This window comes from Pinus tabuliformis, chromosome 6 (assembly GCF_031772625.1).
Source record: "Pinus tabuliformis cultivar Carrire ecotype Pingquan chromosome 6, CPIR1, whole genome shotgun sequence".
NCBI lineage: Eukaryota > Viridiplantae > Streptophyta > Pinopsida > Pinales > Pinaceae > Pinus > Pinus tabuliformis.
Genome location: NC_142292.1, coordinates 215,425,837 through 215,450,599, shown reverse-complemented (window position 1 = coordinate 215,450,599; position 24,763 = coordinate 215,425,837). Strand labels below are relative to the sequence as shown.

General features: G+C 36.7%; 1 pseudogene; it reads left to right on the top strand.

Moving 5' to 3' along the window:
• Positions 1 to 545: 545 nt before the first annotated feature.
• Positions 546 to 2,236, top strand: LOC149258230 (uncharacterized; annotated as a pseudogene).
• Positions 2,237 to 24,763: the final 22,527 nt, after the last annotated feature.

Below are 24,763 nucleotides of genomic sequence, written 5' to 3'. Positions count from 1 at the left end.
TTTAAACCTGAGACACAATCCCGGATCTTACTGGCTTTTTTTTAATTTAAAAATTCTCGACATTTAACTGACGATGGAGAGTTCCTGGTCAAAATAATTAAAGAAGTCTTCCGGAGGTTTAAAGAATTGATTATGGATTTGTTTGCAGACTAATACTTCGGATTAAAGATTTAAATTATGATCAAAATTCTATTTAGAATACTGTTTCTGGAGTTGAAGATGATTCGATGAAAAATTAAATATGGATTTAAATCTTCGAATTGAAGCAACAGTTTGTTATTTATACAAATTTAGATATCTTTGATCAAGCGGATTTTAGCGTTTTACGGAATCGAAAGCATTAAGAATTCATAGAGAGTTAAATATTATTTTATAGCTTTGGATTTGAACCAGAGTTTGCTATATTTGCTGCAAAACTAGACGTCTCCGGCCGACAGACTTAGTGGCCGTCGTACAAAGTTGGCAATACCGCAAGTTGTGTGACGCCGGTCCCTAAATCCCGACCGAGTTTGAATATTTTGAAGTTTCCGTCCGGTTTAATCTGTCTCTTTCTGTCATTTCACTTCTCTCTTTTTAAGGGGATACCTACCTATTCCTCCCTTTGCATTTCGTTTCTTTGTGAGACGATGGGAGGTTTCAGGGTGAGGCTGATGCCCAGTTTGTGGGCGTACAAGATCAAGAACGTGGCGAGACGTGCAGAATTGGATCATCAGCCAGATTCTGCAGCCAAATCACCGGCTCCTTACTTTCGCCATGCGGAAGAAGAAAGAGGCGATCTGGCGGAGAAATTGTGCTTCTCGCCTGTGAATCGAAAGACTGGGGATACCGTTTTTCCTGTGAAAAATAATGGAGGAGAAACGGCACAAAAGGGACGCCTGAGACAAAAGGCCACGGTCGTGTCGGTAGGATGCGGATGTCGGCCTCTGTGTCGGAAAAGAAAGCACGTCAAGGATCCCAAGATTAACTCTCCCCGGTCTGTTGTCATGCCCTGCAACTCGACGGATTCGAACGCGGGTTACCGATGGGAGAAGGAGGAAGGATGGCATGTTGTCGCCAAAGTTAACGACGAGATTGCCAGAAAGAAGCTAGCCGTGCTCAGACGCTCCACCGGTGATCAGAATCGCAAGACATGCTGCCCGCCAGGGTCGCCTGTTTCGTCGCCGGATAGTATTTCTGTTAATAATTCGGCCTGCTTTGTCGAACCCAATGTGCAGATTGTCACGAGAAAGCACAGGAAGAAGAAGAATCCAACAAGGCCGCGAGTTCATAAGAAGTTCTCCGATATGGCGAGTTGTTGTAATAATTATAGACTGAGCACTTCCTCGGCCGATACCGTGTTTGGATCCTTTGCCAGTGACGATGAAGACGAAACTCTGTTCTCCTCTTGCGAACGATCCACGGCCTCGGATCGTTGCAAGAGCTTTTCATCGGAATCGAGCATTGACTGCTACGAAACTCGGTTGTCCACTATCGACGAAATGCCGAGGAATTCCCGCCGGTCAAAAACTCCAAAAACCAGGCGGAGATCCAAGAATCTTTCAAGACGAAAGTCGTCCCCGCCGGTTTTGTTGGATGAAGATCCATATTTATCCTTAGGGCGCGGAACGGCTTTGTCTTCTTCGGAATCCGCCAAATTAGAGTCGAAAGACTCGAATATTGATGCAAATGCAGAGCAGAGCATGTTAAGCTCTCTGCTAAACAGCGAGGCAGAGGATAATTTTGAGGTGAATGCAAAGACATGGAAAGCAGGAGGGTGCGGCTATCGGCGGGATGATATAAGGACCGTGATTTATAAAACGTCAGATTTTCGTCATAATCAGCATTGTCTACCATTTTCTATGGTCGCCTGCACCAGAGATGGCCGTGTCCAAAAGAGTAAAGTAAGAACTCCAAGAAAACCCAGAAAATCGCTCCAAATTCTTCCGGCAAGAAACGCTCCCCTCGGAGGAAATCCGAGAAAAGGGAGAGCCTCGTCCCAGCTGATATCGACGGCAAGGTCGGAGAAAGCATTGCCGTGGTGAAAAGCTCAGAGGATCCCTACCATGATTTCAGGGATTCAATGCTCGAAATGATTCTGGAGAAGTAGATTTTCGAGGCCAACGATCTGGAGAAGCTTTTGAAGTGTTTTCTCTCATTAAATTCTCGCCAACATCACGGGGTAATCGTCGAGGCCTTTACAGAGATCTGGGGAGCCATCTTCCACGGCACCAAAAATCCATCGACGCCTGATTTCTGACGCATATGGCAGGTGCCTTAAACAATTCAAAGAGCAATAAATTTCTGTTTAAATGTTTCAAGTTATTCTGAGCATTCAACTTCAATTTGAAAACAACTTTATTTTTTCTTTCTTAATACAGATTTAGCTGGAAGCCGAATTGGGAATTCTCGTGTAGAACGCGCTGAGAATCGAACCCGAGCCAATGAAAACTGGATGTAGTGCTATATAGCTGATTTAGTTTAGTGCTATATAGCCCGTTGTATATAACACATTCAAAATAAAAACGACGCAATGTGTGCTGACAAATCTAGATTTCTCCATTCAGCACTGGCTTATGCTTTAAATTTTGGCCTGACAAGGTATATGAATGTTTTTGATGTCAGTAATAGTACAGTAGTTGGCTGGCTCTGTGTATTTCAGTTACGATTTTCGGGCAAATAATTTTTTTTCTCACCGTGAATTAATGCTTCTGCAACTTTTTCCTAATTCTTCTGCAAACCCAATGCGCTGTCTGTCTTACTTACTGTCCGTCTACCCACATCCCAAACAAATTTGCGCCTGTACGTAAATAGTAACAGTATGTGGAATGGTTATTCATGGGCGGTTTCCGCGCACACGACTTGGAAGTCTGGTTATGATCTCGATTCGATTCCTCGATTACCACCGTATATAAAATATGTATATTCGTCGGTTGAAGAGAAGGAAAATGCATGGTTGACGGTCGGTTCCAAAGGTACGTCTGGTAGATATGGCAGCCATGCATTTGCACGTCTTTTCGAGCAAGAACGAACACCAATGAACCAGAATCTGCTTCATCGATTGTCCACAGAATCAATCAACATAGTCAAGAGCAATAGTTATTTCTAATAATCAATATTCTCAAAACCAATCGTTATTTCTTCCACCATGAACCTGATAATGTTTGTGGGCCATCAATGTTCTGCATTCGACAGGAAAAGCACATCTCTTTTTTGACTTTGCATTTCGCTCTTTATTTTGAATCAGCGAAAGAAAGTTTCATAATACTTGCCTACTGGACTATGATTCAGAGTAGGTCGGTTGGTAATAGTGTCAGTAGGTTCCACTTTCGGCGCTTTTACCTTGAGAACTTTTGAAGGTTGCAATCCCACTTTCTCCACATTCAAGTTAATTTCATGAAGGGTATTATAAATGTTTTATTTTAATTTTTAAATATTTTTCGGTTTCATTTTGGTCTTTGGTGGAAGTTTATGTCAGAAATGATTGGAATGAGGAATGATAATTTTTAAGTTAATTTCATGAAGAGTACTATAAATGTTTTATTTCATTTTTTAAATATTTTTTAGTTTCAGTTTGGCCTTTGGTGGGAAGTTTCTGTCAGAAATTATTGGAATGAGGAATGATAATTTTCAGTTGTTAAATTTACATAAATTGAGTGTTTATGGTGATTCAAGTTTTATGTGTTTTTATTAAAAAAAATATATTATAAGTAATTAAAAAAGGTTATCTTATCAAAAATTGTATTGTTAAATTTAATGAAATTTTTTCATCATTTGCATAATTTTTTGATGATGAATGTATGAGTTAGTACTATGTAAGTTTATCATAAAGTAGATTTATTACTTAATGTGTTTTTATCTCCAATTTATTAGGATAAAATCTAAAAAGAGATTGAATATCTAAAATATTTAGGAAACCTATGGTTATAGTGCACAAGATTTTCTTCAATGACTTTAACCAACAATTCTATGAGCTAACAACAAACCAAATTCCAAAGGCAGCTAGATGGGTAGATGTGGTGCTAGGAAGCCATGTTAGAAGAAGGAGAGTACTTGGTCTTCGAAATGGGTAATCATAGTAAGTTGGAGTCCCCTATCATTATAAAGTACACCTTGCATTTGGGATGAAAGGTTCCCATTCCCCATACCCCTCATGAAGTTTAGGGTTTCCTTTTATATTTTAGGTTATAAGGGGTGTTGTATGAAACTCATCATTTGGCCTTTTAGATGACCACTTATGGCAAGTTTTCATTCTTGGCATTTTTAAACAAGTCAACATGTATGGTGACTTGAATGATCAAGACAATGAGATAAAGTAGAGTGAGGCATGGTATTGACCTTACCCCCTTCACCTTATTGATCAATATCTTACCACATTCATTCATAAAGTTTTTTTTTTTAATTGTGAAAACTAGAATAATAGTAGGTATTGGGGGTGTGATGCGGGGTAGAGGAATTTACAGGTATTAGGGGATATAAAAAGGGGTGTTTCATAATAATTGGGGATATCTATTAAAAATAAGGACTATTTTTATTAAAAATATGTATTTGGGAGGAGAGGTTCAATAAAAATGATCTTGGTGGGGTTTTATAAATATCTAGTGAGATGAGAGATATTCTTTAAATCTTGTGAGCATAGGACATATGAAATAGGTTGATTAAGTGGAGATTTTCTGGTATTGAAAAAGGTTCACTACACATTGTCCATGGGGTTTTCCCTTGATAATTAGTGAAATGATAAATATGGCTCATCATGTCTTAAATATTCTAGAACTACATTGAAATCTACAAGTGCAAACTATATTACATTAATGTGCCATTAAACCAAGTGAATCTCATTTCATTCTTAACACCCTTCAATAAAGCAGTGGTTTCTCTAGTTTTAGATTTAAAAAAATCGAACAAAGAAGCTACCATGCTACTTAGAGTTCAATGGCACAAGGAATCCTATCACCTAAGTGAGCTCCTTTCAAATATTTATATTGGAAAGGAAGGATTTGACTACACAATATATACACCTAACCCAATTTGATTGAGTGAAATAATAAAAGTAGAAGAGGTGGCTGAGTGTTTAACTCTTGAGATAAATCAAACATCTAGGATGGGAAAACCCCTGGATCTACCATTTTTGTCCAAGAGCAAAGCCTCCGATCAAGATTGATTAGAGATTTAGATAGCCTTCTTCGATGCAATGGAAAACTTCTATATCAAGGAGATGTAAAACTATTGAGTTCTTTGCTTGGAGTAGAGGTGCTAGATATTATTAAATATAACCCCAATATTGGGCCTAGGATGTAGCAATTAGTAATCATATGTACGTTGCTACTTTTTGAGGGCCTTGGAGAAGTTCCAATGCAAGTGACCCCACCAAGACATAGTGTTATACAACCTAATTTTCATGAATAAGTTCTCCTATATATGTCTTTAAACCTTATCCAAGATTAACATATTTAGAGTGGTAAGCTTGAACTCTGCATTCAACAAAGACCAATTTTTCAAATCTCTAGTCTAGCCATCAAAGAGGTTAGTGATCTTTTGAATCCCCATTTTAAGCATGGAGTTGGCTAAAAGCTAACTAGACTTTTCCAGGGGCTTGTCATTATAAAGCACTGCAAGGGACCCACCATAAAATATGCTTATTGAAAGTAAACCTTAATCCAAGAGAGTTTCCTCTCCAATTGAGCTTAGGTATAATAGCTTCCCAAGATTTCTATATGATATTTTTTATGAAGGTCCCTATGAACTCAAGCTAAGAGGGAGTAATCGAAAAAGGTTGTCCACTATGATTCCTCAAAGCTTTAATTCCAAGAGGGGCTCACTTAACAATGTATTTTTGAAGATGCATTTTCCAATCCTTATCACCTTCGATAGATTGGAGGATCCATTTAGTAGAAAGAGCACATGCTTGAATATATCAAATGACATCATGAATACTATCCCAATGTAGCTAGCAACAAAGGCTCCATTTTACATGTTGAATCCCATTTTACCTTAATCATTTTTCCAAAAGAAAATCCCTAAGAAGCTTATCTAAGCTTTTCAATCCCTTTGAGAAGGCACACAAGATGAGGTGTAGTAAAAATGGGTGGTTTCCAATGCTTTAATGTGAATTTGGAACTTACAAATCACCATGAGAGTTGATTTATAATCCATTTATCAATCTTCTTTGTTTTTGTTTGAAACACCATCTCCCAAATCTCCTTAGGCAAGCCTTAAAAGGAAAATGAAATCCCAAGGAACTAGATGATTGGATTGACCAAAGCCCAATTATGACACTAGCACCTATGGCCGCCTAAGGGAACCTTTTTGGCATCTTAAGATATCCTCACTCAGGGTTCTGCACCCCAGGGACGCTCAGGGTTTCACCGCTCCTCCAATGGTCCGTCTTCGTTGGTTCATCAACTGAATGATTTAAGTTTAAATATATTTTGCTGGGTGAAGCCACCAAGGAATGAGCCTACGACTCGTTGGTGGCAAAGCCAACTAGATCGATGGAGGTCCCAATTTTGAACCCCTCGCCTCCCATAATAGTCGACTATTTTTTTATAATTCCAAAATGGAGGAAGAAATCAGATGAACTCGATTTTTGTCACAAAGAAAGCAAATTAGAGATTGAAGACTTATTTACATCAAGAGGACATTTCAAAAATATAAAAATAAGAATTTAATGAGATGAAAACCTCTGATAAGTGGAAATCAAGTGAAAATTCAAGAATTAAAAGTTTCAGTCCTAACTTCTATATAAGCATAATAAAATTTGCAAGAGTTGGTTGAGTTGGTGCGGTTCTAGTTGTGATTATTTCTGGGTGGATGATGGTGGATTGATCAGTGACCATTGATTGTTAAAGGTGAATTTATGGTGTTTGTGTTGACTATTTAAGTAATTGAGAAATTTATTTGCTTGAGTAAGGAAATGAGCTTCATGGTTTGAGTTTGGAAATGGAATGAAAGATGAATCATTGAGGTCAAGAAAGTGGTTGCTTGCATATCAGGGGTTGTAACTCCTTCCAATAGTGGCTAATAAATAGTTAGGGGTTGGATCTCCTTTCAGTGGTAGCTGATAAACGAGGGGTTGTATCTCATTTCAATTGTAGCTGATAAATTAGGTAGTAGTCACTTCCTTATAATTCTAGCCAAAGAAATTTGTAACACATAGTAGAATCTTTCCTTTGTGAAGTAGATTTAAGAAAAAATTGAAGAATCTATGTGTGATAATTGTGTTTCTAATGATTAATTCTTGTGATGCTGATATGAATTGTTGTTGTAGTATTTATTGGTGTCCTAGTAATCTTCATCAACAAAAGAAACTTTTTAATTCACCCCGTCTTAGATTTGTCCTGGTTTCTAACAGTTGGCATCAGAGAAAAACTGGGTTAATTTAGATTAGTTTAATAGCTGGAAGAAATAGCAAGGACCATGGAAATCCAAGGAGTATATACCAATAGGGAATCAATGTTTAATGGAACAAACTATGTCTTTTGGAAACTCGCAATGAATACCTGTATTCAATCACTTGGAGCTGATGTGTTGGATGTAATTGAAGAATAATATCAAAAGCCTTTGACAGACTTGATTACTAGAGATTAGAAGACATAATTTACAATTAACACTAAAGTTATGAATCCCCTGCTTCTGGATTACCTGAATTGGAGCTAATGAAGGTCATGGATTTCTCTAATGCAAAAGCTATTTGGGACAAGATGAGAAACTGCTATGAAGGCGACAATAAAGTATGAATAAATTCCTTGTAGATTCAAACTGCTATTGTAATTTACTAAAACAATAGAATTGAATATACCCTACCCATTAGCGAAAACAATTAGACTATCGAAAAATCACAAAGATTAAAAGAGAAAGAATCAAATCAACACATTACATAATGATTTCCTTGGGAAATACAGAGCTAAAAACCCCTGCTATATGTATATTTCATTAGTTAGAAAATATGAGAAGATTACAATGCTTTTCTCAAGCCTGAGAAACCTCTACACTACCGCTATCTATCTCACAGCTTCCTAGAAAAGCCTAGGCCAATACTTAACCAATTTTTTGCTTGCCCAATTCCCTATTTCCTTGCATTGTTTTCTTGGGAACCCCCTATTAATTAAGGAAATTCCTCATTATGAATTTTGCAATCCTCATAGGCCTTCCTCTGACTGCATGCACCAGATGTACAATTCATATGATATTACAACTAATAATACATTGTCCCTGAACTCCAATCTCAACTGGGTAACTCTCAGATCTGACATGCATAATTTATTTATGGGTGAATCATGAGTTAACTAGTTGAACACATAAAACAACACCCCACTGTCTGAACTCCTACTAGTTCGTCCATCAATTGGAACTAGTTTAACTAACAGTAACTCAGTTAAGCTGAATGAATTAATTAAAACTCAAAATAAACTCAACCAAGGCTCCTATAATGTAGGACCAACTCTACATGACTCAAGTTAGATCCTCAACTAGAATTAACTGAGCCAACTAAGTCATTAACTTAGTTAACTTGTACAAGTTGTCTTGTGATGTGGAATTACAATTTTATTCCTAATTTAATTCAAGGACAAAATTAAATTAGTATTTTCTTGTTTCATTTTCAACACTCCCTCTCAACAAGAAAGGGATAATTATATACCCCAATCGTGCCTATATGGAACTCAAATTTGAATCTTGATAATTCCTTAGTCAAGATGTTTACATCCTACTCCTTTGTAGGAACATACTCGATCAACATGGTTCTCCTCTGCACACAATCTCGTATATGGTGATACCAGATGTCGATATGATTGGGCCAATCATCAAAAATTGGATTCTCAGAGAGTTTGATACAACTTTGATTGTCACAGTAAACCACTGTAGGATCCATCTGCTGACCAAATAACCCAACAAGGATTTTCCTCATCCAGATAGCTTCACAAGTTGCCTGACTAGTAGCCATGTAATCTACTTCTATCAAACTGAGTGCAACTAATCTCTGCTTCCTTCTCTAAAAAGAAAATTTTTCTGACCCAATCATGTTCTCTTCCGGTCAGAAGGACTCCTAGCCCAATCTACATTTGTGAAGCCTTGCAGCTTCACTCCCTCTATCCATCTGTACCAAAGACCAAACTCAGTGGTGCCTCTGAGGTATCTCAACATGTGTTTAGCTTCCTTCCATTAGATTTTAGTTGGCTTAACCATTGCTTGACTAAGATGGTTAACTGCAAAACATATTTCAGGTTGTGTGTTCCCCAAATACATAAGTGAATCCACAAGCTTCTTGTATATAATAGCCCCCACTACTTCACCTGAAGTAGCTATTCCTTCCTCCAATTTCCTGTTATAGGAGTCTTCGTGGGTTTGTTGCTCTCCATGTGGAACATCCTTAGTATCTTGTTGGAATACATTCCCTGAGAGACAAACAGTTCCTCATATCTTTGCCATATTTCCATACCAAGGAAATAATGCATGAGCCCTGGATCCTTCATCTTGAATTCTCTTGCAAGATCCTCTTTGCAATATTTTACCAACTTCTCATCACCTATTATAATTAAACCATCAACATAGAATACTATAATCAACAATTTACCTTAAACCATAATATGGCAAAGGTTTGCATCTACTTCACCTTTGGTGAAGCCCAATCTAGTGAAATAGATGTCGATCCTGGTGTACCAAGCACAGGGTACGTGTTTCACTCCATACAATGCTTGCTTGAGTCTACACATATGCGACTCTCTGTTTAAGGTATCAAATCCTTCTGGCTGCTCAATGTACACCTATTCCTCAATCACTCTATTGATGAATGTTGTCTTCACATCCATCTGATGTATCATCCATCCCATCTACGCCAAAAGTGCTATAATAGATCTGATTGAAGCGTACCTTGCTACTGGACCAAAGGTCTCCTCACAATCAATTCCCTCCACCTGAGAGAACCCTCTGGCCACAAATATGGCCTTGTGTTTCTTGACACTCCCATATGTTGCTTGTTTTACCTTGTAAATCCATTTGTAACTTGCCACTGATTTGTTTGTTGGTCTTGTGACCACTTCCCAAACACTCTTTCAAATAATGGAGGCATACCCATCTACCATGGCATCAACCCATACTATTTGTTGCACTTCTTCCTGGAATGAGGATGGATCAATCTATGCACTCACTCATTAGATCCATGTAGTTAGTGTACTTATCTAGTGACCTCCTCTTCCGACATTGTGATGTGGGTGCTCCCAAAGTCTCTGTAGAATCATGCATCAATATGTCAACTTCTCTGGTGCACTTCCTTCCATCTCTGTAAGTCTCTGCATGAGTGGTTACTTCCACTCTCTACTCCTCTGCATGTGGATGCTCCACATCATCTTGAGGTTCTTCCTTTGGTGCTAAAACCACCTCATCTACATGTAATTGAAGCTCCCTCTCGAGGTAACATCTCATGGCATTCTCTTCATCAAAATTCACATCTCTATGAACCATTCTCATCTTGTGAGATGGAAGATACACCCGATAGTTATGAGGTGTATCAATGTACCCCACAAATATTCCCAACTCAAATGCTAGTTCTAGACTTCTCCTTAAATTCTTGGTAACATGATAGTAAGTTGATGAACCAAAGATCCTGAAGTGTGCCACATCTGGTTTCTTACCTGAAAAATATTCTTTTGGTGTACTCATCTCGAGAATTTGATGAGGACTCATGTTCTGCACATATACTACTATGTTCAATGCTTTGGCCCACAAGTGCAATGGTAGGCCCTAATCATGTAACATTTCCCATGCAGCTCCCACAATACTTATGTTCTTTATTTCATCCACCCCATTCTACTATGGGTTATGGGATGCTATCAACTCCCATTGAATTCCTTTTGATGCACATAAGTTCTTGAATTCATTCAACACATATTCTCCACCATTATCACTCCTGAAAGCCTTCACTTTCTTTCTAGTGTCTTTCTTAACGAGTGCTTTAAAGTCACAAAATTTAGAGAACGTATTATCTTTCTTTTGCATGAAGAGAATCCAACACTTACGTGATAAATCATCTACAAATATTACATAATACATGTGCTTGTACATGGAGGCTATCGAGAACAGTCCACACACATCTAAGTGAACTCTTTCAAGGATCTCTTGTGCTTGACTGTCCTTATAATGAAAGGTGGATTTCATATGCTTCCCCAATGTACACCCTTTGCATGTATCCCTCTACCCTAGTGCACCCTTTGTACTTCCCCAATGTACTTTCCCCCATGTATAAATATGTTGCATGATATTCAAAGCTCCATGCTGCAAGTGGCCTAATATTTGACACAACAATTCACTGATATCTTAGCTCTGCACCTTCTCTGCTTTTGTGCTCAATGTTTCACAATCTTCTACATCCAATTTGTAGAAGTTCTTCACCCAAACCCCTATCCACTTCACTTGTCCTGAGTCTATGTGATGAAGGAAAATACTTTCCTTTACTAAATATCACATCATATCCACATCCTCCAACATAGGAACTAAAACCAAATTCTTCTTCAGACCCAGAACATAAATGACATATTTTAATGTGAGAGGAGAACTAGAGTCCCTCTAAAAATAATAGTACTGATGTCAGTCACGCTATACCTTCCATTATCTCCCATTTTGATCTGCATCTAAAGGTCCTTCTCCTCCAAGTCACTAAAGAATTCTTTGTTGCCGATCATATGGAATGAGGCTCCGTTGTCCAGATACCACAAACTACCCATCATCGATGTCACCATGCAAGAAATGAGGGTGAAATCCAACTCGAATTGTGAAGAAAGAGCTTCACCTGCCACTCCTCCTAAGGGATTCTTTTCATCCTTCTTGTGCATACACTTCATGGTATATTGTCCAACCTCATGAAAGTGAAAACATTTAATATTTGACAAGGCTTTGTTCTTTCCTACCTTACTATAATATGATTTGGAATGGGATTACTTCCCTTTCCCTTTCTTTTCCTTTCCATCTAAGGCACAACTCTCCTCATCATCATGCTTGGATGGGGTTCCATCATTGGTTCTTTGCCTTATCTCTTCTTGCACCAAGTTGGACCACAAATGCTCACATGCTAGTAGCCTTTACCTCCAAATTGTCGAATCCTGGAAGCTATGCCAACTCTTGGGAAGGCCTAGAAATGCTAGGCTGACTATATCATCTTCAACAAGTTTAATACCAACATTCCCAAGCTCATGATGGTAATGGGTGAACTTTCTCAAGTACTGTGGTATTATGTCGCTCTTCTCCATCTTGATTTTCTGAAGCTTGTCTTTCACTCTCAGCTTCCTGTGGTCACTACTATTATGAAACAGGTCTATAAAGGAATTCCACATTTCATATGGAGTCTCCTTCATGTGGAGGTTTGAGACAATATGATCTCGAACTCCTTCTAGTATGATCCTTCTCTCCTTTGTAACACATTTTCTCCATTCTTCCAAATTTTGAGCTTCAGTTGCTAGGGGCTTAGGAATATCCTTGTCTATGAATTCCTTAAAACTATTTTTTTCCAAAACTTGCTTGATCCTTTCCTTCCAAGAAATATAGTTTGAACTACTCTCAAGGGAATATTCGAGTCACAATCCGTAGAACAACATCCCACTGGCTCTGAGGAATGATATTGCAAATTCGATTTCACCTGAAAAAGACAAAATCATATTCTCCTCTTCTAGAGTGATTTATGCACTGATACCATGTAGAAATTCCTTGTAGATTCAAACTTCTAATTGTAATTTACTAAAACAATAGACTTGAATATACTCTACTCATCGGTGGAAATAATTAAATGATCATGAAATCACGAAGCATACAAGAGAGAGAATTCAATCAACTAATTACACAATGATTTCCTTGGGAAAGCCACAACTAAAAACCCTTGATATCTATATATTACATTAGTCATAAAATATGAGAAGTTTACAATGCTTTTCTCAAGGCTAAGCAACCTCTGCATTATCTATATGTCTCACTGCTTCCTAGACAATCCTATGCCAATACTTAACCAAATTTTGGCTTGCCCAAGTCCCTATTTATTTTTGTCGTTTCCTTGAGAATTATCCCCCTATTAATTAAGTAAATTCCTCAATATGAATTGTGCAATCTTGAGTCATATGCCTTCCTCTGAATGCATGCACCACTTGTACAATTCAGATGATTATACAATTGATATTACATTGTCCCTTAACTCCAATCTCAACTGGGTAACTGTCAATTTTGACATGCATGAGTTATTTATGAGTGAATCATTAGTTAACCAATTGAACACATGAAGCAACACCTCGTTGTCTAACCTCCTACTAGTTCGTCCATCAGTTGGAACTAGTTTAACTGACTATAAATTAGTTAAACTAAATTATTTAATTACAACTCAAAATAAACTCAATCAGAGCTCCTATAATGTAGGAGACACTCTAAATGACTCAAGTTAGACCCTCAACACGAATTAACTGACCTAACTAAATCAAATTAACTTAGTTAACTTGTACAACTTGTCTTGTGATGTGGAATTACAATTTTATTCCTAATTTAATTCAAGGACAAAACTAAATTAGGATTTTCTTGTTTCATTTTCAACAAAGTAAAGCAACCCAAAATTCAAGGTTTTAGAATGCAATTTGAGTCTTTGAAGCTGCATGATGATGAAGATATTTCTAAATAATTTATAAGAGTTGATGAGGTTGTAAATACTATAACAGGACTTGATGAAAAAATAGAAGAGCATGTAGTAGTTCAAAAGGTGTTGAGATCTCTCCCATAGAGATTTAATACCAAGGTCTCGGCCATTGAGGAGATGATAGAACTAAAGACTCTCACTTTGTACGAACTACTAGGCACTCTTAATGCTTATGAGATGAAAATTTCTAATGGAAAGCCTACACCAAAGGAGTCATCCTTCAAAGCAGATAGGTAACCCAAGGAAGAACATGATGACTCATGTTGTGAATCAAGTGAAGGGGAAGCTAATTTTGTGAGGAATATTAAGAGAGGCTAAAGAAAGTTCAAAGGTAAGCTACCCTTTAAGTGATTTAACTATGGTAAAGTTGGTCACTGTTCTTCCAAGTGTCCTAAAAGGAAGAAGAAAAAATATGATCCTAGAGAGAAGTTCAGGTAAGTGAAAAATGATAGAAAGAAGGCTAAGAATAAGAGCTTTTGCACCCAAGATGCTAGCTCCTTTGAAAGTGATGAAAGTTAAGCATTAGATGAGAACATATTCTATGACAATGTAAAGGAATTTATTCTTATGGCCATAGATAATACAAAAGTAGAAGTTGTTTATTTTGATGGAGAAGAGGTTGAATTTGACTTAGAAGGAGAGTTCGTTAGTGCTCTTAAAGAGATTCAGAGGCCGAGGAAGAAAAATAAAACTCCAAAGGAATTGATGATTAAGGACAAAGTTGAATCCATGGAACTTTTGCTCCTGTAAATTGAAGAAGGTAAGAAAATTATAGAAACATTAAATAAACAACTTAGTGAGAAAAATCAATCATGTGAAAGCCATGAAGGAGAAATCGTTTCTTTGAGAAAAAATCTCGAGAAAGTTAAAAATCAGTCGAGCTTCAACGAGAAATTTGCAAAAGGAACTGAAAGTTTAAATGAGCTCCTTGATTCAGAATGGGTCTCAAATAACAAAGTAGGTCTTGGATTTAAAGTCGGGTCAAGCTCAACAGTTGGTTTGAAGGAAAATAAAGAAATTACTTTTGCGTATGCAGCTAAAATTGGAGACAATGTTGCAACAAAAGGAGATCCATTACAACAACTAAGAGGAAAAGGGGCCACACAGTCTAATATATAGCCAAAGGAAAATCAACTCTTGCAAAACAATAGGAGGAATTTGATTAAGAAAAAAACCAAACATTGCAGCTCAACAAATCTATAGAAATTGATTTTCTCTCATGTATAAAGGAATATTTCTAGGATATTGTTTTACATGCACAAATTATGGAAAAAAGGCAACAAATTGCAAGGTGAATTTTTCATCTGGAAAACTCAAGGCACAAAGGATAAATTGTCAATCAAATAATCAAGACATCAGGAAAAGGATGAGAAAACCCAGGTACAACAATCTATTCACTCCTTTGAATAATTTAGTTCAATGTTATAACTATTAAAATTTTGGTTGTAGAGTAGCTGATTGCAGACTTAAAAATAAAAAACATTGATCCAACTATCAAGCAAACAAGATAGGAACCCAAAGTCTAGAAAGAAAAGGAGAATATCAAGAATTGTAACATTGTCCTATATGCTCAGAATGAAGGAAGTCATTGGTATGTTGAAAATGGATCCTCTAGACACATGTTAATAGAGAAAAAAAAAATTGTCACGGAAACCAATTGAGAAAGGAAATGTGACTTTTGGAAATAATGAACCTAGTAAGATTGTCAGTAAAGGAGTTGTTAGCCTATATAATGGTAGAGGTAAAGCCAATAATGTGTTGCTTTTTGATGGCCCAAAGCATAATTTGCTCAATGTGTCTCAGATGTGTGATCAAGGTTCTGATGTGATTTTCAATGCTCAAAATTGTCAAATCAAGTCTACAAGCACTGGTGAAATGCTAGCTAAAGATGTAAGAAGAGAAAATAATTTATATATCCTAATAGAGAAGATAAAGAGATGTTGTTTGTTAAATATTGATGAGAGTTGGTTATGGAATAGAAGATTAGACATTTGAATTTCGATCAAATTGTTAAGATAATTCTATTAGATATATTACAAATCTTTCAAAGCCTAAGAATACTATTTGGAAGTCTTCTCACTTGGGTAAGAAAGTTTGAGTACCAGTAATTTTGGGTCCCTATAATACTAGTGATTACCCCATTACTATTGTAGTTCTACCCCTTATTAATATTGTTGTGCCCCTATTATCCCCATATTGTTATTATTGTACCCCATATAATCCCTCTATTGTTATTTTTGTGGCTTTATATTATTATTGTTAGGTCGGCTGGGTTATATTGTGACTCCTTACACTCCTATATATAGAAAGGAGGTTTTGTCATTTGAATCATCCAAGAATTGTTCATTTATGTAATGTAAAGGAGCTTTCCCCCTCAAAGAGGCTGAATTCTAAGGCATTGATCTATCTTTTCTATCTTTTTCTTGAGTTGGTTTCATAACATTTGGTATCAGAGCTTTGGATTCTAGGGTTTCACTGCTCCAAATAGGTCATCGTGGAATTTTTGCTATAACTTTTTTTCTGCAACATTTCAGAAGTTGCAAAAAAAACCCATTTGATAAGAAATCGCGCTGAACCTTGGGTCTGCATTTCAGAGCTTTTTGCGCTATATTTGCGGAGATATGATCTGAGGAAGTTGGTCTTTTTGTAGACTCCTGAATTACATTCCAAACAGGTGACCTAGGGAAAAGCGTCATAACTTTCTCTCTAGGGATCAGATTGAAATTTCATAAGAAGGTAAAGAAAGAGGACGGACTGTATTTTCTTGTATGCATTTTTCAGATCCAAAGGTCGAAACAGTGACTCGTGGCACATCGTACAAGTTTGCTCTACTGAACTAATCTATAATCAAGTCACTGTGGGAGATTTCTCATAACTCTTCCTTGGAGAATCCAACTTGGGTCAAACTTGTGGCATTGGAAAGAGGACACAGAGGGCTACTGCAAGTCACAAATTCAGATCTAGGTGATTGGAAAGTACAGAGATACATCAGAGGCAATATCGAGCTCCTACAAAGTGAAAAAAGGTGTGTATATTTTCTTAAAATTTTGCTTAAGCTTGGTTTGAAAATTTATTTTGAAGGAATTCAAAGGGCATAGTAGAGCATTATTATCGGTAACTGATGCCCCGAGGAAAGAAAATGCAAACACCTAGTAAGGAACCTGAAAGCTCTAGCATGACTCATGAAGAAGAGGAAGAAATGCAGCATGATATATCAAAATTACAAGACCAAGTGCAACAACTGTCCCTTGCACAAAAAGGAACAGAATCTAAGATAGATGGTTTAAAGAAAGGCGTAGAAGCTAAGATGGATTATTTAAAGAAAGGTGTAGAAGCAAAGATGAATGACATGGAAGCTAAGATGGATAATTTGAAGATAGATTTGAAGACAGACATGGAAGAATTGAAGATAAATATGAATAAGTTGCTACAAGAAAGGGTCACTAATGGTGAAAGGGTAGTAAAGGAAACTCATGATGAGAACAAAAGAAATGTTAATCATGATTCCATAGACTCTAATGTTGGATCAAAGACCCACCATATTCCAAAAATCAATATGAGGAAGTTTGATGGCAAGGATCCCGCGACATGGATATTACAGATGGAGCAATTTTTTGATCTCAATAATGTGCAAAACACACAAAAGGTACATATTGAAACTTTATATTTGGAACCAAATCAGTTTGTATGGTATCAATGGCTTTGCTCTCGTAAACAATTTATCACTTGGGCAATTTTTACGGAAGAATTGATAGCACATTATGAGGATACAAAAAGCAACACTTTTTTTAGCCAATTGATAAGTCTCAAACAAAAGGGTTCAATAATGGAGCACATTGAGGAGTTCCAAAAATTGAACATAAGGGTAAAAGATATTCCAGAGGAGCATAGGATTGATGTGTTCATAGGGTCTTTAAAGGATAATATCCAACATGATGTTTGCCTTTGGGAACCTGATTCATTAGAGAAGGCATTCAGGTTAGCAAGAAAAATGGAAAGCAAAATTATGGCAACCAGGAAGCATACCACTCACAACTATAAAGACGGAAGTGTTGTTGCCGCTAGTCTTCCACAACCTATAAGGTTGACACCACAACAATTGGAAGAAAAAAGAGCAAAAGGGCTTTGTTACAGTTGTGATAGCAAATACACTAAAGGTCATAAGTGTGCTGAGAAGAAATTATTCTACATAGATTGTGAAGAGGAAGAAGAAAAGGAGCAAGAAAGGTCAAAAGAAGAGGATATACTCCAGGAACAAAGCCTAGATAAAGAAGAAATGAATCCGACCATATCTTGTAATGCATTGGCGAGAATTACCACTCCTCAAACCATCAAGATAGAAGGACAAATCAAGAAGAAAAAGGTAATAGTGTTGATTGATTCAGGAAGTACCCACAATTTTATTCATTGTAAGGTAGCAAAAGAATTGAATTGCTTCTTATATCCAGCACCAGAGTGTCAAGTGATGGTTGCAAATGGAGGAACAATAAATTGCTCGGGAAAGTGCCATAATATCAAGCTATCCATGGGAGAATATGTATTGACTAGCCCAATGCTTTCCATTCCAATTGGAGGTGCTGATGTTGTACTAGGAGTCCAATGGCTACAATCCTTGGGTACAATAGCTTTTAATTTTCAAGAACTTTTCATGAAATTTTCTGTGGAAGGAAAGGAAGTTGAATTAAGGGGTATTGCAGGGAAACCAGGAAAGATAATCAGCTCTAACGGTATGACAAAGCTTCTAAAAAAGGAACAAAGAGGTGTAATTGCACAATTATGTTTGCTAGATGTGTCCACAGTGGAATCATCTATTTCTCCAGATCTCCAAAAAGTCTTGGACAATCATTCCAAGGTATTTGAGACTCCCAAAGGTCTCCCACCTATTCGTGATCATGATCATGCTATTCATCTGATTCCAGGAAGTGTTCCTCCAAACATCAGGCATACAGATATCCCTATGCCCAAAAGAGTGAAATTGAACGTATGGTTGCAGAAATGCTAGAGGCTGGTATAATTCAACCAAGTCAAAGTTCTTTCTCTGCTCCAGTCATATTGGTGCACAAGAAGGATGGATCATGGCGCATGTGTCTGGATTATAGGGAGCTCAACAAGCTCACTATTAAAGATAAGTTTCCCATTCCTGTCATTGATGAATTACTGGATGAATTGCATGGATCAATTTACTTCACCAAGTTGGATCTTCGTTCAGGATATCATCAAATCAGAATGAAGATTGAAGACATTCTGAAAACAACATTTAGAACTCATGAGGGTCATTATGAATTTTTGGTCATGCCTTTTGGCCTTACCAATGCACCTTCAACATTTCAAGGTTTGATGAATTCAATTTCAAACCATTCCTTAGAAAATTTGTGTTAGTATTTTTTGATGATATACTAATCTACAACAAGTCTTGGAAGGATCATGTTGAACATGTTGACAAGGTGCTACAACTATTGGAGGAGAAACAATTATATGCAAAAAGATCCAAATGTTTCTTTGGAGTACAAGAGGTGGAATATCTGGGTCATATTGTATCTCATGAAGGAGTTAAGGTAGACCCTAGCAAAATTAAAGCCATTAAGGAATGGAAAATTCCCACATCCATAAAGCATCTGCGAGGATTTCTCGGGTTGACAGGGTATTATCGCAAGTTTGTTAAGAATTATGGGAGAATAGCAGCACCTCTAACAACATTATTGAAGAAAGATGCATTTTCATGGACTCGAGAAGCAAAAAAGGCATTCGAACATCTTAAAGAGGCAATGTGCCAAGCACCGATCTTAGCTACACCGGACTTCACAAAAACCTTTATTGTGGAATGTGATGCTTCAAGAAATGGAATTGGTGTTCTTTTAATGCAAGATGAAAGACCCATTGCTTTTGAAAGTCGTCCAATCAAGGGAAAGTTTTTACACAAAGCTATTTATGAGAAGGAAATGTTGGCAATACTCCATGCACTTAAGAAATGGCGACCCTACCTAATGGGAAGACACTTCAAGGTAAAAACGGATCATGATAGCCTTAAATACTTTTTAGAACAAAGATTATCCTCTGAAGAGCAACAAAAGTGGGTCACAAAGATGTTGGGTTATGACTTTGAAATCATCTACAAAAAAGGGAAGCAAAATGTGGTGGCAAATGCACTCTCAAGAAAGGATGAGGATGTGGAAGCATTGTTGTGCACCATTTCTATTATCCAACCAGATTGGATAAACGAAGCAAGGGAGGAATGGAAGAATGACGAAGAAGTGTGGGCACTTATTCGAAAGTTACAACAAGATTCCAGTATGTCTGATACATTTAGCTGGCAAAATGATTCGTTATGGTACAAAGATCGCTTATACCTCTGTAAGAATTCCCAGCTAAAACAAAAGATTCTTATGGAATTGCACACTTCTCCCTTAGGAGGGCACTCAGGATTTTTAAAAACTTACCACAGGGTTAAGAAGGAATTTTTTTGGGATGGCCTTAAATCAGATATTCAAAAGTTTGTGGCAGAATGTTTGGTTTACCAACAAAATAAAGTTGAAACAATTAAGACACCGGTTCTATTACAACCTTTATCCATTCCAAGCCAACTTTGGGAGTAGGTTTCAATGGATTTTATCACAGGTTTACCCAAGTCTGAGGGAAAGAGTGTCATCATGGTGGTAGTTGACAGACTTACCAAGTATGCACACTTTTGTGCATTATCACATCCATTTAAAGCCAGTACAATTTCTACTGCATTTATGGAAACAATTCAAAAGCTACATGGAAACCCAAAGATTATTGTAAGTGATAGAGATCTCATTTTCACTGGAAATTTTTGGACAGAATTATTTTCTTGTCTTAGTACTCAGTTAGCTCATAGCTCATCTTATCATCCTCAATCTCATGGGAAAACTGAGATAGTAAACAAATGTTTGGAAGGATATCTTCGTTGCTTTGTATATGATAAACAGACACAATGGGTCAAATGGTTGCCTCTGGTTGAATGGTGGTATAACACTTCCTTCCATACAGCAACAAAAATGACCCCATTTATGGCACTTTATGGGTATCAGCCACCATCCATCACATCATATTTAAGAGAAAATTCTAAGGTTCAAGCAGTGGAACATCACATTGAACATCAACAACAAGTCCTCCAACTCTTAAAGGATAACCTCATGTTGGCACAAAATAGAATGAAACAACAGGCAGATCAACATTGTAGAGAAAGAAGTTTTGATGTAGGTGATTGGGTATTCCTACGGCTACAACCATATAAGCAATGTCCCTCAAGCAAGCTAAGAATGATAATAAATTATCACCAAAGTATTATGGTCCATACAAGGTGTTGCAAAAGATTGGTACTATGGCATACAAATTGGAGCTTCCTGCAGCTTCTCGATTGCACCCAGTTTTCCATGTTTCATGTTTAAAGAAGGTTATAGGCGACAAGCTCCCAATTCAAACAATATTGCCAGAACTTGATGAGGAAGGAAAAATTATATTGGAACCGGAAGCAGTCACAGAAACAAGAACTCGACAGCTACGAAATCGATCAATTTCGGAGTATCTTATCAAGTGGAAGAACTTATCCGCTGAAGATTCCACATGGGAGGATGAGAATTTTATACAGAAGCAACCTGAACTTCTCAAGCGTTGAGGACAACACTTTTTTGAAGGAGAGGGGCATGTTGGGTCCCTATAATACTAGTGATTACCCCATTATTATTGTAGTTCTACCCCTTATTAATATTGTTGTGCCCCTGTTATCCCCATATTGTTATTACTGTGCCCCATAGAATCCCTCTATTGTTATTTTTGTGGCTTTATATTATTATTGTTAGGTCGGCTGGGTTATATTGTGACTCCTTACACTCCTATATATAGAAAGGAGGTTTTGTCATTTGAATCATCCAAGAATTGTTCATTTATGTAATGTAAAGGAGGTTGCCCCCTCGAAGAGGCTGAATTCTAAGGCGTTAATCTATCTTTTCTATCTTTTTCTTGAGCTGGTTTCATAACAATTAATGTCCAAGGTGAACTCGATAACTAGGCCATTGCAATTAGTACATATGGACTTATGTGATCCTTCAAGAATTCAAAAACCTTTAGGTAAATATATTTCATTCTTATCATTGATGATTTTAGCATAATGATATGGGTTTCATTTTTAAGAGAAAAATCAAAAGCCTTTGAGAAGTTTAAAGATTTTAAGGCCATGGTTGAAAATGAGACAGACCATAAAATCAAGTGCATAAGGCTTGATAATGGAGGTGAGTTTACTTCAAATAATTTGATGATTTTTACAAGCAATATGGTATCAGAACGCACTATACCCTAGCAAAGACTCCATACTAGGATGGTGTAACAGAGAGAGCCAATAGACTAGTTCAATGATTAAGTAGTGCCATGATGGGTGAAATAAATATTCAAGAAATATTTTGGGTTGAAGACATTCACACAACAATGGTGATTCTCAGAAAAGCTCCTTTTAGACCAAACAATGACGAAACTCTATATGAGCTTTGGCATGGTAGACCTTCTACAGTTAAGCATTTCAAAGTGTTTGGAAGCACATGATATATCAAAAGGAGCGATGAAAATATTGGTAAGTTTGATGCAAGAGATGTTGAAGGTATCTAATTAGGTATTCTCAAAATAACAAGGGGTAAATATGTTGCAACAAGAATAAAAGGAGGATAGTTTGTTGCATTGATGCTAAAGTTGATGAGAATCTTGATTTTGAAGACAATTATCCAGTAAATACAAACTCCAATGATCTAGTCAACAATAATGAGAATGTTGATGAAAAATTTTTAGATGAAGATAATGAGGAATCCCTCAGTCCTGAAACCAAGGATCTTGTAAGATATGTACAAAAACACAACCCATTTGACCAAATTGTTGGTCACTTGAACACAGGTGTACAAACAAGAAGAATATTGTTAAATCTGTCTACAGAAGTTCATGTAGCCTTGTTAATGATGATGGAACTAAAGGATTTTGTGTAGGCCAACCAGAATGATAATTGGTTAAAATATATGCATCAAGAACCTATCCAGATTAAGAAAAAGAAGACTTGGGAACTTGTACTATGGCTAGAAAATAAGAATGTGATTTGGATGAAATGGATTTACAAGAAAAAATTGAATGAACACAATGAAGTGGTGAGAAACAAAGCAAGTTTAGTTTAGAAAGGATATGCATAAATTTAATGTTTATACTATGATGAAACCTTTTCTCCTGTTACTCGATTAGAGGTTGTCTGAATGTTTTTGGACTTTGCTAGTTTTAATAAATTTAAGATATATCAGATGGATGTCAAATCTTCTTTCTTGAATGGATAATTACAACAGGATGTCTACATTGAGTAGTCTCACGGTAGTTGTCCAACAAGCTTGATTATGTTTTCAAGATCAAAAAGGACTTATACAGTCTCGAGCAAGCCCCAAGGGCTTGGTATTTGAAGTTTGATAGTTATTTTCTCAAGTGTGGTTTTAATAGAGAAACAATTGATAGTAATTTATATGTGAGATTTACTCATGAAAAATTTCTAGTGGTGGTTGTCTATGTTGATGATATTGTTTTCGCTAGTGATTTAGGTCAACTAACTTGTCAATTTTCAACTAATATGAAGGCTCAATTTGAGATGTTTGTGCTTGGATAATTTTCTTGTTTCCTTGGTTTATAGATTGCACAATCTTCCAAGGGAATATTTATCTCACAAAGCAAGTATCTCAAGGAAGTTTTGAATTTTTTTGGCATGGAGGAATGTTCTTTGGTAAGCACTCAAATGGTTACAAGTTGCAAGATCAACAAGACTAATGAATCATCAAAGGTGGATCAGACTTTATAAAAATATATTATTTGAAGCCTTCTATATTTGACAACCTCAAGACTAGACATCATGCAAGACGTTGGTATCATTGGAAGATTTCAAGCAGCCCTAGATAGAGATGTCTTTTAGCAGCCAAGAGGATTCTTAGATATGCTAGAGCCATAATGGAATATGGACTTTAGTAACCTAGAGTTGAAGATTTTTCACTTTAGTACCTTAGAGTTGAAGATTTTTCACTAACTATTTTTAATGACGTTGATTGGGTAGGTGATGTAGATGATCAAAATAGAACTAGTGGTGGTGCTTTCTTTCTTGGTGAATGTATTTTTGCATGGTTGAGCAAGAAGCAAGCTTCAATTTCTCTCTATACTGCTGAAGTAATATACATAGAAACAACTTCTTATTGCACTCAAATCTTATGGATGAAGCAAAATTTACAGGATGTACAAATATTATATGATCAACCTATTCCTATCATCTATGATAATACAAGTTCCATCAAAATTTCCAAGAACCCTATTTTTCAATCAAAGAAAAAGTATATTCCAATCAAGTATCATTTCTTCAGAGAGAAAGTTGCAAATCAGATTTCCAATTTTACCTACAAAAGAGAAGGTAGCTGATATATTCACCAAATATCTTCCAAGAGATGAGTTTGAGTATTAAAGGAAAATATTGGGAGTATTTCCTCTTGAATCCATCCACTAGATCTACCTCAAGATGAGGAAAGGCAGCAAACAAGAACTTATCATATCAAAAGCAAGTTTTCAAGTCCACAGGATCAACAAGACATGGGAAGCTCAATTGCAAGGGAACATGTTAATTTATTTTCCATTGATGTCAAAGGGGGAGAATTACCTCAAAAAAACAAAATGGAAGAGAAGAAGTACAAAAAAGGATAAGTGAATCATAAAGGGGGAAACATCTATAAGGGGAGAAGAAAGAGAAGAAAGAAGAAAGAAGATTAAGAAGTACACTTTCCTTTTTCTTTCATGCTCATCTTTTGTGGTGAAGTACCTCAAAAAAACAAAAGGGAAGAGAATAAGTACACCAAAGGAGAAATGCATCATAGGGGGAGCATCATCCAAATGGGGAGAAGAAAGATAAGTAAGAATAAAGAAGAATAAAGAAGAATAAGAAGTGTGCTTTCCTTTTGCTTTCATGCTCATGTTTTCTGGTTCTTTTTTGTTTCTTTTTATGGTGTTTCCATCAATGCCAAAGGGGGAAAATGTTAGAAATATGTTTCCATTGATGGAAAAGGTAGAGATGGTTGCAAGAAGAATGATCAAAGAACAAGATAAACTCAAGTTTGT